The sequence below is a fragment of the Eleutherodactylus coqui genome, unplaced genomic scaffold (genome assembly GCF_035609145.1).
Source record: "Eleutherodactylus coqui strain aEleCoq1 unplaced genomic scaffold, aEleCoq1.hap1 HAP1_SCAFFOLD_310, whole genome shotgun sequence".
Lineage (NCBI taxonomy): Eukaryota > Metazoa > Chordata > Amphibia > Anura > Eleutherodactylidae > Eleutherodactylus > Eleutherodactylus coqui.
Genome location: NW_027102616.1, coordinates 121,147 through 139,436, shown reverse-complemented (window position 1 = coordinate 139,436; position 18,290 = coordinate 121,147). Strand labels below are relative to the sequence as shown.

General features: G+C 49.6%; 1 long non-coding RNA gene across 1 annotated transcript; it reads left to right on the top strand.

The window, feature by feature from the left end:
- Positions 1–7,159: 7,159 nt before the first annotated feature.
- Positions 7,160–12,405, top strand: LOC136605448 (uncharacterized). The gene is made up of 3 exons (XR_010789988.1): positions 7,160–7,313; positions 9,633–9,789; positions 12,254–12,405. It is a non-coding gene; the product is annotated as an uncharacterized lncRNA (long non-coding RNA).
- The last annotated feature ends 5,885 nt before the right edge of the window (positions 12,406–18,290 follow it).

The following is an 18,290-nucleotide window of genomic DNA, read 5'->3' as shown; positions in this document are numbered from 1 at the left end:
TGTCCACAAGATATGCCATGGAAGTCTGATAGTTGCGAGTCTCACGTCTCAGGCTCGTACCCACCTCTAGTTTTGGCATCCCTGACCTCCTGGCCGGCTGGATGGTGGCGACTGGGGGTGGCGAGGACTTACGAAAACAGCCGAGCGGACGAGCTATGCTCTTTCCGTAAGTCTGGAAGTAAGTTGGCAAGCAAGGTGTGATGCTCTGGGCAATGTTCAGCCTATAAACCTTGGGTCCTGGCATTTATGTGGATGTAACCTTGACACGTACCCCTCCTTAAAGGGGTTTTCCCATTACTTAAAATTGCTTCACAGCCACTCTGCCCTTCCTGGTTGCTGTTGAGCAGGATGTGTGACTGCTGCAGCCAATCACCGGCTATAGGAGGTCACTGCTGTGGCGATTGACTAGCTCCAATAGTCACAGGTGCTGGTCAGTAGGAAGTACAGAGTGGCTGGGAGGCTTTTTACAGTGGTGGAAAAACCCCTTGAAATGTTTTTGCAGCCCAGGTTCACCCTTTATGGCATGAAATATAGTAAAACGGGCGTCTCTGTAAAGGATCCAGGCATATGGCAGCTGGCTACTTGATATTTGCCTATATGTGTGACCTTTCAGCCTTCGCTCATGGGGCCCGACGACTGTGGGCTGAAACGTCACACCTAGAATTGAAGTATCTGTAATTTTTCAAAAAATGTGTTGGAGTGCTGGCTATTTTTATGTTTTTGATCAAGGAGACACAGAGTTGGGGTTACAGTTCCTTCCTTCCTTCCTTCCTTCCTTCCTTCCTTCCTTCCTTCCTTCCTTCCTTCCTTCCTTCCTTCCTTCCTTCCTTCCTTCCTTCCTTCCTTCCTTCCTTCCTTCCTTCCTTCCTTCCTTCCTTCCTTCCTTCCTTCCTTCCTTCCTTCCTTCCTTCCTTCCTTCCTTCCTTCCTTCCTTCCTTCCTTCCTTCCTTCCTTCCTTCCTTCCTTCCTTCCTTCCTTCCTTCCTTCCTTCCTTCCTTCCTTCCTTCCTTCCTTCCTTCCTTCCTTCCTTCCTTGTCCATGCAGACAGAATAGCTTCTTGCGGTTGTGGCAAATTACATGGCGGTGCTGGGAATAGCTGACACGAAGAATTCATGGATTTATGCTGCTTGTGCCAAATTCTGGCCTTTCCATCAGCGTGGCACAACAGAGCAGGGTTCCCCTGTAAACCCAATATTTTTTCACTGCTCGGCGATCCCATTTTTGCCTTCTTTTGTTCGCCGGAGTCTGTCTTGCTTTCTAGTTTCTCGTAGACACAATAGGACATAAGCCAGTTATTTGCTGTTACGGCCTTTCCGTGCTGAGGAACGGGGAGTTGTGCCTTGGGACCATTTAGTTGGAGCTCCGCAGGCGTTTGATTGGTTTGCTGGACTGTGTGCGGCCGGGTGGTGGGAAGTATCTGGACAGCCTCCTCCGGCCCCTTCTGCGGAGGATCCCCTTTGGCTGAGTGTTCTTCCTGGAAGACGCCATTATGGGTGTACTCTGGACAGGGCTGCAGGAGGAGAGCCCAGAAGTTGTGAGTTTTTGAAATGCGGGCCCTGCCTAGTCCTGCGGCCATGACAAGGCCTTGTGGGAAGTGGCTGAGAATGGTGGTTGTAATATGGCTGAGCAGTGAAAATTGTGGATGTAGGAACGTTGTGAGTGCAGTTTTTGGTGCTGTTCCCCGGGGTGAAGCGTGTAATTTCCATCTAGGGAAGCTGAAATGGTGAAAGGTCAGCCGCTGGCTGTAATAATGCGGCTGACCGTTGGGTGTATAGTAGAGGCCGGCGCTGCATTGTGGCCTGCTCTATTCAAACGCCAACTGATTCCATGTGCCTGGCTGTAGTGTAGTGGTTAGAGCACACGTCCGGGGTCGCAGACGGTTCCAGATCAATTACCTGCACCTCATTTGTGGACACCACTTTTTTTTTTTTACAATTTCATAATTTTTTTAAAATCCACCCAAAGTAAACACAAACCTTTTACCTGCTTTTACTTTCATGTTTAATGATAAACGGGCACACACACACACATGGGCATGCAGCGGGTCCATAGCTGGTGGGCATGGGCAGTACACGGTACAACAGCACTTCTGACCGCCTCTTCAGCAGTATTGCAGTCACGGCGTCAGTTTATTACTCTGCCTAACGCCGTGATTGGTTTACATGATAATAATTTGCCGCCTTCATTTCTCTTCAGTGACGGATTTGTATACATGTCGCCTGAGATCATTTAGGAAGCGACGGCACGCTTTCTGTGTTGCGCTGTAGAGTGCAGTGATGGACGCTTGTAAATTGGCTTTCTTATTGTCATTGACAGGGCATCATCTTAGGACCTTAATGAAAAAGAATGAAGAACAGCGCAGAAAGCACCCCGCCGGGCGCATGATGGTCAGAAGCAAGCCGCGGAGCAACAGAAGAAGAAGGCGGGCCGGTCCAATGAACTGCGTTCTCTTTGCCGTCATGTGGACGGTCAGGTGCGTGTGCATCGCTTAATGCTTCACGTACCGTGACAGATTTCTCAGGCGCTACAGTGCCAACGTGACAGATTAAAGGGGTATTCCCATCTGAGACTTTCCTGGCATGTCCACAAGATATGCCATGGAAGTCTGATAGTTGCGAGTCTCACGTCTCAGGCTCGTACCCACCTCTAGTTTTGGCATCCCTGACCTCCTGGCCGGCTGGATGGTGGCGACTGGGGGTGGCGAGGACTTACGAAAACAGCCGAGCGGACGAGCTATGCTCTTTCCGTAAGTCTGGAAGTAAGTTGGCAAGCAAGGTGTGATGCTCTGGGCAATGTTCAGCCTATAAACCTTGGGTCCTGGCATTTATGTGGATGTAACCTTGACACGTACCCCTCCTTAAAGGGGTTTTCCCATTACTTAAAATTGCTTCACAGCCACTCTGCCCTTCCTGGTTGCTGTTGAGCAGGATGTGTGACTGCTGCAGCCAATCACCGGCTATAGGAGGTCACTGCTGTGGCGATTGACTAGCTCCAATAGTCACAGGTGCTGGTCAGTAGGAAGTACAGAGTGGCTGGGAGGCTTTTTACAGTGGTGGAAAAACCCCTTGAAATGTTTTTGCAGCCCAGGTTCACCCTTTATGGCATGAAATATAGTAAAACGGGCGTCTCTGTAAAGGATCCAGGCATATGGCAGCTGGCTACTTGATATTTGCCTATATGTGTGACCTTTCAGCCTTCGCTCATGGGGCCCGACGACTGTGGGCTGAAACGTCACACCTAGAATTGAAGTATCTGTAATTTTTCAAAAAATGTGTTGGAGTGCTGGCTATTTTTATGTTTTTGATCAAGGAGACACAGAGTTGGGGTTACAGTTCCTTCCTTCCTTCCTTCCTTCCTTCCTTCCTTCCTTCCTTCCTTCCTTCCTTCCTTCCTTCCTTCCTTCCTTCCTTCCTTCCTTCCTTCCTTCCTTCCTTCCTTCCTTCCTTCCTTCCTTCCTCATGCATACAGAATAGCTACACACGGTTGTGGCAAATTACATGGCGGTGCTGGGAATAGCTGACACGAAGAATTCATGGATTTATGCTGCTTGTGCCAAATTCTGGCCTTTCCATCAGCGTGGCACAACAGAGCAGGGTTCCCCTGTAAACCCAATATTTTTTCACTGCTCGGCGATCCCATTTTTGCCTTCTTTTGTTCGCCGGAGTCTGTCTTGCTTTCTAGTTTCTCGTAGACACAATAGGACATAAGCCAGTTATTTGCTGTTACGGCCTTTCCGTGCTGAGGAACGGGGAGTTGTGCCTTGGGACCATTTAGTTGGAGCTCCGCAGGCGTTTGATTGGTTTGCTGGACTGTGTGCGGCCGGGTGGTGGGAAGTATCTGGACAGCCTCCTCCGGCCCCTTCTGCGGAGGATCCCCTTTGGCTGAGTGTTCTTCCTGGAAGACGCCATTATGGGTGTACTCTGGACAGGGCTGCAGGAGGAGAGCCCAGAAGTTGTGAGTTTTTGAAATGCGGGCCCTGCCTAGTCCTGCGGCCATGACAAGGCCTTGTGGGAAGTGGCTGACAATGGTGGTTGTAATATGGCCGAACAGTGAAAATTGTGGATGTAGGAACGTTGTGAGTGCAGTTTTTGGTGCTGTTCCCCGGGGTGAAGCGTGTAATTTCCATCCAGGGAAGCTGAAATGGTGAAAGGTCAGCCGCTGGCTGTAATAATGCAGCTGACCGTTGGGTGTATAGTAGAGGCCGGCGCTGCATTGTGGCCTGCTCTATTCAAACGCCAACTGATTCCATGTGCCTGGCTGTAGTGTAGTGGTTAGAGCACACGTCCGGGGTCGCAGACGGTTCCAGATCAATTACCTGCACCTCATTTGTGGACACCACTTTTTTTTTTTTTTTTACAATTTCATAATTTTTTTAAAATCCACCCAAAGTAAACACAAACCTTTTACCTGCTTTTACTTTCATGTTTAATGATAAACGGGCACACACACACACATGGGCATGCAGCGGGTCCATAGCTGGTGGGCATGGGCAGTACACGGTACAACAGCACTTCTGACCGCCTCTTCAGCAGTATTGCAGTCACGGCGTCAGTTTATTACTCTGCCTAACGCCGTGATTGGTTTACATGATAATAATTTGCCGCCTTCATTTCTCTTCAGTGACGGATTTGTATACATGTCGCCTGAGATCATTTAGGAAGCGACGGCACGCTTTCTGTGTTGCGCTGTAGAGTGCAGTGATGGACGCTTGTAAATTGGCTTTCTTATTGTCATTGACAGGGCATCATCTTAGGACCTTAATGAAAAAGAATGAAGAACAGCGCAGAAAGCACCCCGCCGGGCGCATGATGGTCAGAAGCAAGCCGCGGAGCAACAGAAGAAGAAGGCGGGCCGGTCCAATGAACTGCGTTCTCTTTGCCGTCATGTGGACGGTCAGGTGCGTGTGCATCGCTTAATGCTTCACGTACCGTGACAGATTTCTCAGGCGCTACAGTGCCAACGTGACAGATTAAAGGGGTATTCCCATCTGAGACTTTCCTGGCATGTCCACAAGATATGCCATGGAAGTCTGATAGTTGCGAGTCTCACGTCTCAGGCTCGTACCCACCTCTAGTTTTGGCATCCCTGACCTCCTGGCCGGCTGGATGGTGGCGACTGGGGGTGGCGAGGACTTACGAAAACAGCCGAGCGGACGAGCTATGCTCTTTCCGTAAGTCTGGAAGTAAGTTGGCAAGCAAGGTGTGATGCTCTGGGCAATGTTCAGCCTATAAACCTTGGGTCCTGGCATTTATGTGGATGTAACCTTGACACGTACCCCTCCTTAAAGGGGTTTTCCCATTACTTAAAATTGCTTCACAGCCACTCTGCCCTTCCTGGTTGCTGTTGAGCAGGATGTGTGACTGCTGCAGCCAATCACCGGCTATAGGAGGTCACTGCTGTGGCGATTGACTAGCTCCAATAGTCACAGGTGCTGGTCAGTAGGAAGTACAGAGTGGCTGGGAGGCTTTTTACAGTGGTGGAAAAACCCCTTGAAATGTTTTTGCAGCCCAGGTTCACCCTTTATGGCATGAAATATAGTAAAACGGGCGTCTCTGTAAAGGATCCAGGCATATGGCAGCTGGCTACTTGATATTTGCCTATATGTGTGACCTTTCAGCCTTCGCTCATGGGGCCCGACGACTGTGGGCTGAAACGTCACACCTAGAATTGAAGTATCTGTAATTTTTCAAAAAATGTGTTGGAGTGCTGGCTATTTTTATGTTTTTGATCAAGGAGACACAGAGTTGGGGTTACAGTTCCTTCCTTCCTTCCTTCCTTCCTTCCTTCCTTCCTTCCTTCCTTCCTTCCTTCCTTCCTTCCTTCCTTCCTTCCTTCCTTCCTTCCTTCCTTCCTTCCTTCCTTCCTTCCTTCCTCATGCATACAGAATAGCTACACACGGTTGTGGCAAATTACATGGCGGTGCTGGGAATAGCTGACACGAAGAATTCATGGATTTATGCTGCTTGTGCCAAATTCTGGCCTTTCCATCAGCGTGGCACAACAGAGCAGGGTTCCCCTGTAAACCCAATATTTTTTCACTGCTCGGCGATCCCATTTTTGCCTTCTTTTGTTCGCCGGAGTCTGTCTTGCTTTCTAGTTTCTCGTAGACACAATAGGACATAAGCCAGTTATTTGCTGTTACGGCCTTTCCGTGCTGAGGAACGGGGAGTTGTGCCTTGGGACCATTTAGTTGGAGCTCCGCAGGCGTTTGATTGGTTTGCTGGACTGTGTGCGGCCGGGTGGTGGGAAGTATCTGGACAGCCTCCTCCGGCCCCTTCTGCGGAGGATCCCCTTTGGCTGAGTGTTCTTCCTGGAAGACGCCATTATGGGTGTACTCTGGACAGGGCTGCAGGAGGAGAGCCCAGAAGTTGTGAGTTTTTGAAATGCGGGCCCTGCCTAGTCCTGCGGCCATGACAAGGCCTTGTGGGAAGTGGCTGACAATGGTGGTTGTAATATGGCCGAACAGTGAAAATTGTGGATGTAGGAACGTTGTGAGTGCAGTTTTTGGTGCTGTTCCCCGGGGTGAAGCGTGTAATTTCCATCCAGGGAAGCTGAAATGGTGAAAGGTCAGCCGCTGGCTGTAATAATGCAGCTGACCGTTGGGTGTATAGTAGAGGCCGGCGCTGCATTGTGGCCTGCTCTATTCAAACGCCAACTGATTCCATGTGCCTGGCTGTAGTGTAGTGGTTAGAGCACACGTCCGGGGTCGCAGACGGTTCCAGATCAATTACCTGCACCTCATTTGTGGACACCACTTTTTTTTTTTTTTTTACAATTTCATAATTTTTTTAAAATCCACCCAAAGTAAACACAAACCTTTTACCTGCTTTTACTTTCATGTTTAATGATAAACGGGCACACACACACACATGGGCATGCAGCGGGTCCATAGCTGGTGGGCATGGGCAGTACACGGTACAACAGCACTTCTGACCGCCTCTTCAGCAGTATTGCAGTCACGGCGTCAGTTTATTACTCTGCCTAACGCCGTGATTGGTTTACATGATAATAATTTGCCGCCTTCATTTCTCTTCAGTGACGGATTTGTATACATGTCGCCTGAGATCATTTAGGAAGCGACGGCACGCTTTCTGTCTTGCGCTGTAGAGTGCAGTGATGGACGCTTGTAAATTGGCTTTCTTATTGTCATTGACAGGGCATCATCTTAGGACCTTAATGAAAAAGAATGAAGAACAGCGCAGAAAGCACCCCGCCGGGCGCATGATGGTCAGAAGCAAGCCGCGGAGCAACAGAAGAAGAAGGCGGGCCGGTCCAATGAACTGCGTTCTCTTTGCCGTCATGTGGGTGGTCAGGTGCGTGTGCATCGCTTAATGCTTCACGTACCGTGACAGATTTCTCAGGCGCTACAGTGCCAACGTGACAGATTAAAGGGGTATTCCCATCTGAGACTTTCCTGGCATGTCCACAAGATATGCCATGGAAGTCTGATAGTTGCGAGTCTCACGTCTCAGGCTCGTACCCACCTCTAGTTTTGGCATCCCTGACCTCCTGGCCGGCTGGATGGTGGCGACTGGGGGTGGCGAGGACTTACGAAAACAGCCGAGCGGACGAGCTATGCTCTTTCCGTAAGTCTGGAAGTAAGTTGGCAAGCAAGGTGTGATGCTCTGGGCAATGTTCAGCCTATAAACCTTGGGTCCTGGCATTTATGTGGATGTAACCTTGACACGTACCCCTCCTTAAAGGGGTTTTCCCATTACTTAAAATTGCTTCACAGCCACTCTGCCCTTCCTGGTTGCTGTTGAGCAGGATGTGTGACTGCTGCAGCCAATCACCGGCTATAGGAGGTCACTGCTGTGGCGATTGACTAGCTCCAATAGTCACAGGTGCTGGTCAGTAGGAAGTACAGAGTGGCTGGGAGGCTTTTTACAGTGGTGGAAAAACCCCTTGAAATGTTTTTGCAGCCCAGGTTCACCCTTTATGGCATGAAATATAGTAAAACGGGCGTCTCTGTAAAGGATCCAGGCATATGGCAGCTGGCTACTTGATATTTGCCTATATGTGTGACCTTTCAGCCTTCGCTCATGGGGCCCGACGACTGTGGGCTGAAACGTCACACCTAGAATTGAAGTATCTGTAATTTTTCAAAAAATGTGTTGGAGTGCTGGCTATTTTTATGTTTTTGATCAAGGAGACACAGAGTTGGGGTTACAGTTCCTTCCTTCCTTCCTTCCTTCCTTCCTTCCTTCCTTCCTTCCTTCCTTCCTTCCTTCCTTCCTTCCTTCCTTCCTTCCTTCCTTCCTTCCTTCCTTCCTTCCTTCCTTCCTTCCTTCCTTCCTTCCTTCCTTCCTTCCTTCCTTCCTTCCTTCCTTCCTTCCTTCCTTCCTTCCTCATGCATACAGAATAGCTACACACGGTTGTGGCAAATTACATGGCGGTGCTGGGAATAGCTGACACGAAGAATTCATGGATTTATGCTGCTTGTGCCAAATTCTGGCCTTTCCATCAGCGTGGCACAACAGAGCAGGGTTCCCCTGTAAACCCAATATTTTTTCACTGCTCGGCGATCCCATTTTTGCCTTCTTTTGTTCGCCGGAGTCTGTCTTGCTTTCTAGTTTCTCGTAGACACAATAGGACATAAGCCAGTTATTTGCTGTTACGGCCTTTCCGTGCTGAGGAACGGGGAGTTGTGCCTTGGGACCATTTAGTTGGAGCTCCGCAGGCGTTTGATTGGTTTGCTGGACTGTGTGCGGCCGGGTGGTGGGAAGTATCTGGACAGCCTCCTCCGGCCCCTTCTGCGGAGGATCCCCTTTGGCTGAGTGTTCTTCCTGGAAGACGCCATTATGGGTGTACTCTGGACAGGGCTGCAGGAGGAGAGCCCAGAAGTTGTGAGTTTTTGAAATGCGGGCCCTGCCTAGTCCTGCGGCCATGACAAGGCCTTGTGGGAAGTGGCTGACAATGGTGGTTGTAATATGGCCGAACAGTGAAAATTGTGGATGTAGGAACGTTGTGAGTGCAGTTTTTGGTGCTGTTCCCCGGGGTGAAGCGTGTAATTTCCATCCAGGGAAGCTGAAATGGTGAAAGGTCAGCCGCTGGCTGTAATAATGCAGCTGACCGTTGGGTGTATAGTAGAGGCCGGCGCTGCATTGTGGCCTGCTCTATTCAAACGCCAACTGATTCCATGTGCCTGGCTGTAGTGTAGTGGTTAGAGCACACGTCCGGGGTCGCAGACGGTTCCAGATCAATTACCTGCACCTCATTTGTGGACACCACTTTTTTTTTTTTTTTTACAATTTCATAATTTTTTTAAAATCCACCCAAAGTAAACACAAACCTTTTACCTGCTTTTACTTTCATGTTTAATGATAAACGGGCACACACACACACATGGGCATGCAGCGGGTCCATAGCTGGTGGGCATGGGCAGTACACGGTACAACAGCACTTCTGACCGCCTCTTCAGCAGTATTGCAGTCACGGCGTCAGTTTATTACTCTGCCTAACGCCGTGATTGGTTTACATGATAATAATTTGCCGCCTTCATTTCTCTTCAGTGACGGATTTGTATACATGTCGCCTGAGATCATTTAGGAAGCGACGGCACGCTTTCTGTCTTGCGCTGTAGAGTGCAGTGATGGACGCTTGTAAATTGGCTTTCTTATTGTCATTGACAGGGCATCATCTTAGGACCTTAATGAAAAAGAATGAAGAACAGCGCAGAAAGCACCCCGCCGGGCGCATGATGGTCAGAAGCAAGCCGCGGAGCAACAGAAGAAGAAGGCGGGCCGGTCCAATGAACTGCGTTCTCTTTGCCGTCATGTGGGTGGTCAGGTGCGTGTGCATCGCTTAATGCTTCACGTACCGTGACAGATTTCTCAGGCGCTACAGTGCCAACGTGACAGATTAAAGGGGTATTCCCATCTGAGACTTTCCTGGCATGTCCACAAGATATGCCATGGAAGTCTGATAGTTGCGAGTCTCACGTCTCAGGCTCGTACCCACCTCTAGTTTTGGCATCCCTGACCTCCTGGCCGGCTGGATGGTGGCGACTGGGGGTGGCGAGGACTTACGAAAACAGCCGAGCGGACGAGCTATGCTCTTTCCGTAAGTCTGGAAGTAAGTTGGCAAGCAAGGTGTGATGCTCTGGGCAATGTTCAGCCTATAAACCTTGGGTCCTGGCATTTATGTGGATGTAACCTTGACACGTACCCCTCCTTAAAGGGGTTTTCCCATTACTTAAAATTGCTTCACAGCCACTCTGCCCTTCCTGGTTGCTGTTGAGCAGGATGTGTGACTGCTGCAGCCAATCACCGGCTATAGGAGGTCACTGCTGTGGCGATTGACTAGCTCCAATAGTCACAGGTGCTGGTCAGTAGGAAGTACAGAGTGGCTGGGAGGCTTTTTACAGTGGTGGAAAAACCCCTTGAAATGTTTTTGCAGCCCAGGTTCACCCTTTATGGCATGAAATATAGTAAAACGGGCGTCTCTGTAAAGGATCCAGGCATATGGCAGCTGGCTACTTGATATTTGCCTATATGTGTGACCTTTCAGCCTTCGCTCATGGGGCCCGACGACTGTGGGCTGAAACGTCACACCTAGAATTGAAGTATCTGTAATTTTTCAAAAAATGTGTTGGAGTGCTGGCTATTTTTATGTTTTTGATCAAGGAGACACAGAGTTGGGGTTACAGTTCCTTCCTTCCTTCCTTCCTTCCTTCCTTCCTTCCTTCCTTCCTTCCTTCCTTCCTTCCTTCCTTCCTTCCTTCCTTCCTTCCTTCCTTCCTTCCTTCCTTCCTTCCTTCCTTCCTTCCTTCCTTCCTTCCTTCCTTCCTTCCTTCCTTCCTTCCTTCCTTCCTTCCTTCCTTCCTTCCTTCCTTCCTTCCTTCCTTCCTTCCTTCCTTCCTTCCTTCCTTCCTTCCTTCCTTCCTTCCTTCCTTCCTTCCTTCCTTCCTTCCTTCCTTCCTTCCTTCCTTCCTTCCTTCCTTCCTTCCTTCCTTCCTTCCTTCCTTCCTTGTCCATGCAGACAGAATAGCTTCTTGCGGTTGTGGCAAATTACATGGCGGTGCTGGGAATAGCTGACACGAAGAATTCATGGATTTATGCTGCTTGTGCCAAATTCTGGCCTTTCCATCAGCGTGGCACAACAGAGCAGGGTTCCCCTGTAAACCCAATATTTTTTCACTGCTCGGCGATCCCATTTTTGCCTTCTTTTGTTCGCCGGAGTCTGTCTTGCTTTCTAGTTTCTCGTAGACACAATAGGACATAAGCCAGTTATTTGCTGTTACGGCCTTTCCGTGCTGAGGAACGGGGAGTTGTGCCTTGGGACCATTTAGTTGGAGCTCCGCAGGCGTTTGATTGGTTTGCTGGACTGTGTGCGGCCGGGTGGTGGGAAGTATCTGGACAGCCTCCTCCGGCCCCTTCTGCGGAGGATCCCCTTTGGCTGAGTGTTCTTCCTGGAAGACGCCATTATGGGTGTACTCTGGACAGGGCTGCAGGAGGAGAGCCCAGAAGTTGTGAGTTTTTGAAATGCGGGCCCTGCCTAGTCCTGCGGCCATGACAAGGCCTTGTGGGAAGTGGCTGACAATGGTGGTTGTAATATGGCCGAGCAGTGAAAATTGTGGATGTAGGAACGTTGTGAGTGCAGTTTTTGGTGCTGTTCCCCGGGGTGAAGCGTGTAATTTCCATCCAGGGAAGCTGAAATGGTGAAAGGTCAGCCGCTGGCTGTAATAATGCAGCTGACCGCTGGGTGTATAGTAGAGGCCGGCGCTGCATTGTGGCCTGCTCTATTCAAACGCCAACTGATTCCATGTGCCTGGCTGTAGTGTAGTGGTCAGAGCACACGTCCGGGGTCGCAGACGGTTCCAGATCAATTACCTGCACCTCATTTGTGGACACCACTTTTTTTTTTTTTACAATTTCATAATTTTTTTAAAATCCACCCAAAGTAAACACAAACCTTTTACCTGCTTTTACTTTCATGTTTAATGATAAACGGGCACACACACACACATGGGCATGCAGCGGGTCCATAGCTGGTGGGCATGGGCAGTACACGGTACAACAGCACTTCTGACCGCCTCTTCAGCAGTATTGCAGTCACGGCGTCAGTTTATTACTCTGCCTAACGCCGTGATTGGTTTACATGATAATAATTTGCCGCCTTCATTTCTCTTCAGTGACGGATTTGTATACATGTCGCCTGAGATCATTTAGGAAGCGACGGCACGCTTTCTGTGTTGCGCTGTAGAGTGCAGTGATGGACGCTTGTAAATTGGCTTTCTTATTGTCATTGACAGGGCATCATCTTAGGACCTTAATGAAAAAGAATGAAGAACAGCGCAGAAAGCACCCCGCCGGGCGCATGATGGTCAGAAGCAAGCCGCGGAGCAACAGAAGAAGAAGGCGGGCCGGTCCAATGAACTGCGTTCTCTTTGCCGTCATGTGGACGGTCAGGTGCGTGTGCATCGCTTAATGCTTCACGTACCGTGACAGATTTCTCAGGCGCTACAGTGCCAACGTGACAGATTAAAGGGGTATTCCCATCTGAGACTTTCCTGGCATGTCCACAAGATATGCCATGGAAGTCTGATAGTTGCGAGTCTCACGTCTCAGGCTCGTACCCACCTCTAGTTTTGGCATCCCTGACCTCCTGGCCGGCTGGATGGTGGCGCCTGGGGGTGGCGAGGACTTACGAAAACAGCCGAGCGGACGAGCTATGCTCTTTCCGTAAGTCTGGAAGTAAGTTGGCAAGCAAGGTGTGATGCTCTGGGCAATGTTTAGCCTATAAACCTTGGGTCCTGGCATTTATGTGGATGTAACCTTGACACGTACCCCTCCTTAAAGGGGTTTTCCCATTACTTAAAATTGCTTCACAGCCACTCTGCCCTTCCTGGTTGCTGTTGAGCAGGATGTGTGACTGCTGCAGCCAATCACCGGCTATAGGAGGTCACTGCTGTGGCGATTGACTAGCTCCAATAGTCACAGGTGCTGGTCAGTAGGAAGTACAGAGTGGCTGGGAGGCTTTTTACAGTGGTGGAAAAACCCCTTGAAATGTTTTTGCAGCCCAGGTTCACCCTTTATGGCATGAAATATAGTAAAACGGGCGTCTCTGTAAAGGATCCAGGCATATGGCAGCTGGCTACTTGATATTTGCCTATATGTGTGACCTTTCAGCCTTCGCTCATGGGGCCCGACGACTGTGGGCTGAAACGTCACACCTAGAATTGAAGTATCTGTAATTTTTCAAAAAATGTGTTGGAGTGCTGGCTATTTTTATGTTTTTGATCAAGGAGACACAGAGTTGGGGTTACAGTTCCTTCCTTCCTTCCTTCCTTCCTTCCTTCCTTCCTTCCTTCCTTCCTTCCTTCCTTCCTTCCTTCCTTCCTTCCTTCCTTCCTTCCTTCCTTCCTTCCTTCCTTCCTTCCTTCCTTCCTTCCTTCCTTCCTTCCTTCCTTCCTTCCTTCCTTCCTTCCTTCCTTCCTTCCTTCCTTCCTCATGCATACAGAATAGCTACACACGGTTGTGGCAAATTACATGGCGGTGCTGGGAATAGCTGACACGAAGAATTCATGGATTTATGCTGCTTGTGCCAAATTCTGGCCTTTCCATCAGCGTGGCACAACAGAGCAGGGTTCCCCTGTAAACCCAATATTTTTTCACTGCTCGGCGATCCCATTTTTGCCTTCTTTTGTTCGCCGGAGTCTGTCTTGCTTTCTAGTTTCTCGTAGACACAATAGGACATAAGCCAGTTATTTGCTGTTACGGCCTTTCCGTGCTGAGGAACGGGGAGTTGTGCCTTGGGACCATTTAGTTGGAGCTCCGCAGGCGTTTGATTGGTTTGCTGGACTGTGTGCGGCCGGGTGGTGGGAAGTATCTGGACAGCCTCCTCCGGCCCCTTCTGCGGAGGATCCCCTTTGGCTGAGTGTTCTTCCTGGAAGACGCCATTATGGGTGTACTCTGGACAGGGCTGCAGGAGGAGAGCCCAGAAGTTGTGAGTTTTTGAAATGCGGGCCCTGCCTAGTCCTGCGGCCATGACAAGGCCTTGTGGGAAGTGGCTGACAATGGTGGTTGTAATATGGCCGAACAGTGAAAATTGTGGATGTAGGAACGTTGTGAGTGCAGTTTTTGGTGCTGTTCCCCGGGGTGAAGCGTGTAATTTCCATCCAGGGAAGCTGAAATGGTGAAAGGTCAGCCGCTGGCTGTAATAATGCGGCTGACCGTTGGGTGTATAGTAGAGGCCGGCGCTGCATTGTGGCCTGCTCTATTCAAACGCCAACTGATTCCATGTGCCTGGCTGTAGTGTAGTGGTTAGAGCACACGTCCGGGGTCGCAGACGGTTCCAGATCAATTACCTGCACCTCATTTGTGGACACCACTTTTTTTTTTTTACAATTTCATAATTTTTTTAAAATCCACCCAAAGTAAACACAAACCTTTTACCTGCTTTTACTTTCATGTTTAATGATAAACGGGCACACACACACACATGGGCATGCAGCGGGTCCATAGCTGGTGGGCATGGGCAGTACACGGTACAACAGCACTTCTGACCGCCTCTTCAGCAGTATTGCAGTCACGGCGTCAGTTTATTACTCTGCCTAACGCCGTGATTGGTTTACATGATAATAATTTGCCGCCTTCATTTCTCTTCAGTGACGGATTTGTATACATGTCGCCTGAGATCATTTAGGAAGCGACGGCACGCTTTCTGTCTTGCGCTGTAGAGTGCAGTGATGGACGCTTGTAAATTGGCTTTCTTATTGTCATTGACAGGGCATCATCTTAGGACCTTAATGAAAAAGAATGAAGAACAGCGCAGAAAGCACCCCGCCGGGCGCATGATGGTCAGAAGCAAGCCGCGGAGCAACAGAAGAAGAAGGCGGGCCGGTCCAATGAACTGCGTTCTCTTTGCCGTCATGTGGACGGTCAGGTGCGTGTGCATCGCTTAATGCTTCACGTACCGTGACAGATTTCTCAGGCGCTACAGTGCCAACGTGACAGATTAAAGGGGTATTCCCATCTGAGACTTTCCTGGCATGTCCACAAGATATGCCATGGAAGTCTGATAGTTGCGAGTCTCACGTCTCAGGCTCGTACCCACCTCTAGTTTTGGCATCCCTGACCTCCTGGCCGGCTGGATGGTGGCGCCTGGGGGTGGCGAGGACTTACGAAAACAGCCGAGCGGACGAGCTATGCTCTTTCCGTAAGTCTGGAAGTAAGTTGGCAAGCAAGGTGTGATGCTCTGGGCAATGTTTAGCCTATAAACCTTGGGTCCTGGCATTTATGTGGATGTAACCTTGACACGTACCCCTCCTTAAAGGGGTTTTCCCATTACTTAAAATTGCTTCACAGCCACTCTGCCCTTCCTGGTTGCTGTTGAGCAGGATGTGTGACTGCTGCAGCCAATCACCGGCTATAGGAGGTCACTGCTGTGGCGATTGACTAGCTCCAATAGTCACAGGTGCTGGTCAGTAGGAAGTACAGAGTGGCTGGGAGGCTTTTTACAGTGGTGGAAAAACCCCTTGAAATGTTTTTGCAGCCCAGGTTCACCCTTTATGGCATGAAATATAGTAAAACGGGCGTCTCTGTAAAGGATCCAGGCATATGGCAGCTGGCTACTTGATATTTGCCTATATGTGTGACCTTTCAGCCTTCGCTCATGGGGCCCGACGACTGTGGGCTGAAACGTCACACCTAGAATTGAAGTATCTGTAATTTTTCAAAAAATGTGTTGGAGTGCTGGCTATTTTTATGTTTTTGATCAAGGAGACACAGAGTTGGGGTTACAGTTCCTTCCTTCCTTCCTTCCTTCCTTCCTTCCTTCCTTCCTTCCTTCCTTCCTTCCTTCCTTCCTTCCTTCCTTCCTTCCTCATGCATACAGAATAGCTACACACGGTTGTGGCAAATTACATGGCAGTGCTGGAAATAGCTGACACGAAGAATTCATGGATTTATGCTGCTTGTGCCAAATTCTGGCCTTTCCATCAGCGTGGCACAACAGAGCAGGGTTCCCCTGTAAACCCAATATTTTTTCACTGCTCGGCGATCCCATTTTTGCCTTCTTTTGTTCGCCGGAGTCTGTCTTGCTTTCTAGTTTCTCGTAGACACAATAGGACATAAGCCAGTTATTTGCTGTTACGGCCTTTCCGTGCTGAGGAACGGGGAGTTGTGCCTTGGGACCATTTAGTTGGAGCTCCGCAGGCGTTTGATTGGTTTGCTGGACTGTGTGCGGCCGGGTGGTGGGAAGTATCTGGACAGCCTCCTCCGGCCCCTTCTGCGGAGGATCCCCTTTGGCTGAGTGTTCTTCCTGGAAGACGCCATTATGGGTGTACTCTGGACAGGGCTGCAGGAGGAGAGCCCAGAAGTTGTGAGTTTTTGAAATGCGGGCCCTGCCTAGTCCTGCGGCCATGACAAGGCCTTGTGGGAAGTGGCTGACAATGGTGGTTGTAATATGGCCGAGCAGTGAAAATTGTGGATGTAGGAACGTTGTGAGTGCAGTTTTTGGTGCTGTTCCCCGGGGTGAAGCTTGTAATTTCCATCCAGGGAAGCTGAAATGGTGAAAGGTCAGCCGCTGGCTGTAATAATGCAGCTGACCGTTGGGTGTATAGTAGAGGCCGGCGCTGCATTGTGGCCTGCTCTATTCAAACGCCAACTGATTCCATGTGCCTGGCTGTAGTGTAGTGGTCAGAGCACACGTCCGGGGTCGCAGACGGTTCCAGATCAATTACCTGCACCTCATTTGTGGACACCACTTTTTTTTTTTTACAATTTCATAATTTTTTTAAAATCCACCCAAAGTAAACACAAACCTTTTACCTGCTTTTACTTTCATGTTTAATGATAAACGGGCACACACACACACATGGGCATGCAGCGGGTCCATAGCTGGTGGGCATGGGCAGTACACGGTACAACAGCACTTCTGACCGCCTCTTCAGCAGTATTGCAGTCACGGCGTCAGTTTATTACTCTGCCTAACGCCGTGATTGGTTTACATGATAATAATTTGCCGCCTTCATTTCTCTTCAGTGACGGATTTGTATACATGTCGCCTGAGATCATTTAGGAAGCGACGGCACGCTTTCTGTGTTGCGCTGTAGAGTGCAGTGATGGACGCTTGTAAATTGGCTTTCTTATTGTCATTGACAGGGCATCATCTTAGGACCTTAATGAAAAAGAATGAAGAACAGTGCAGAAAGCACCCCGCCGGGCGCATGATGGTCAGAAGCAAGCCGCGGAGCAACAGAAGAAGAAGGCGGGCCGGTCCAATGAACTGCGTTCTCTTTGCCGTCATGTGGACGGTCAGGTGCGTGTGCATCGCTTAATGCTTCACGTACCGTGACAGATTTCTCAGGCGCTACAGTGCCAACGTGACAGATTAAAGGGGTATTCCCATCTGAGACTTTCCTGGCATGTCCACAAGATATGCCATGGAAGTCTGATAGTTGCGAGTCTCACGTCTCAGGCTCGTACCCACCTCTAGTTTTGGCATCCCTGACCTCCTGGCCGGCTGGATGGTGGCGCCTGGGGGTGGCGAGGACTTACGAAAACAGCCGAGCGGACGAGCTATGCTCTTTCCGTAAGTCTGGAAGTAAGTTGGCAAGCAAGGTGTGATGCTCTGGGCAATGTTTAGCCTATAAACCTTGGGTCCTGGCATTTATGTGGATGTAACCTTGACACGTACCCCTCCTTAAAGGGGTTTTCCCATTACTTAAAATTGCTTCACAGCCACTCTGCCCTTCCTGGTTGCTGTTGAGCAGGATGTGTGACTGCTGCAGCCAATCACCGGCTATAGGAGGTCACTGCTGTGGCGATTGACTAGCTCCAATAGTCACAGGTGCTGGTCAGTAGGAAGTACAGAGTGGCTGGGAGGCTTTTTACAGTGGTGGAAAAACCCCTTGAAATGTTTTTGCAGCCCAGGTTCACCCTTTATGGCATGAAATATAGTAAAACGGGCGTCTCTGTAAAGGATCCAGGCATATGGCAGCTGGCTACTTGATATTTGCCTATATGTGTGACCTTTCAGCCTTCGCTCATGGGGCCCGACGACTGTGGGCTGAAACGTCACACCTAGAATTGAAGTATCTGTAATTTTTCAAAAAATGTGTTGGAGTGCTGGCTATTTTTATGTTTTTGATCAAGGAGACACAGAGTTGGGGTTACAGTTCCTTCCTTCCTTCCTTCCTTCCTTCCTTCCTTCCTTCCTTCCTTCCTTCCTTCCTTCCTTCCTTCCTTCCTTCCTTCCTTCCTTCCTTCCTTCCTTCCTTCCTTCCTTCCTTCCTTCCTTCCTTCCTTCCTTCCTTCCTCATGCATACAGAATAGCTACACACGGTT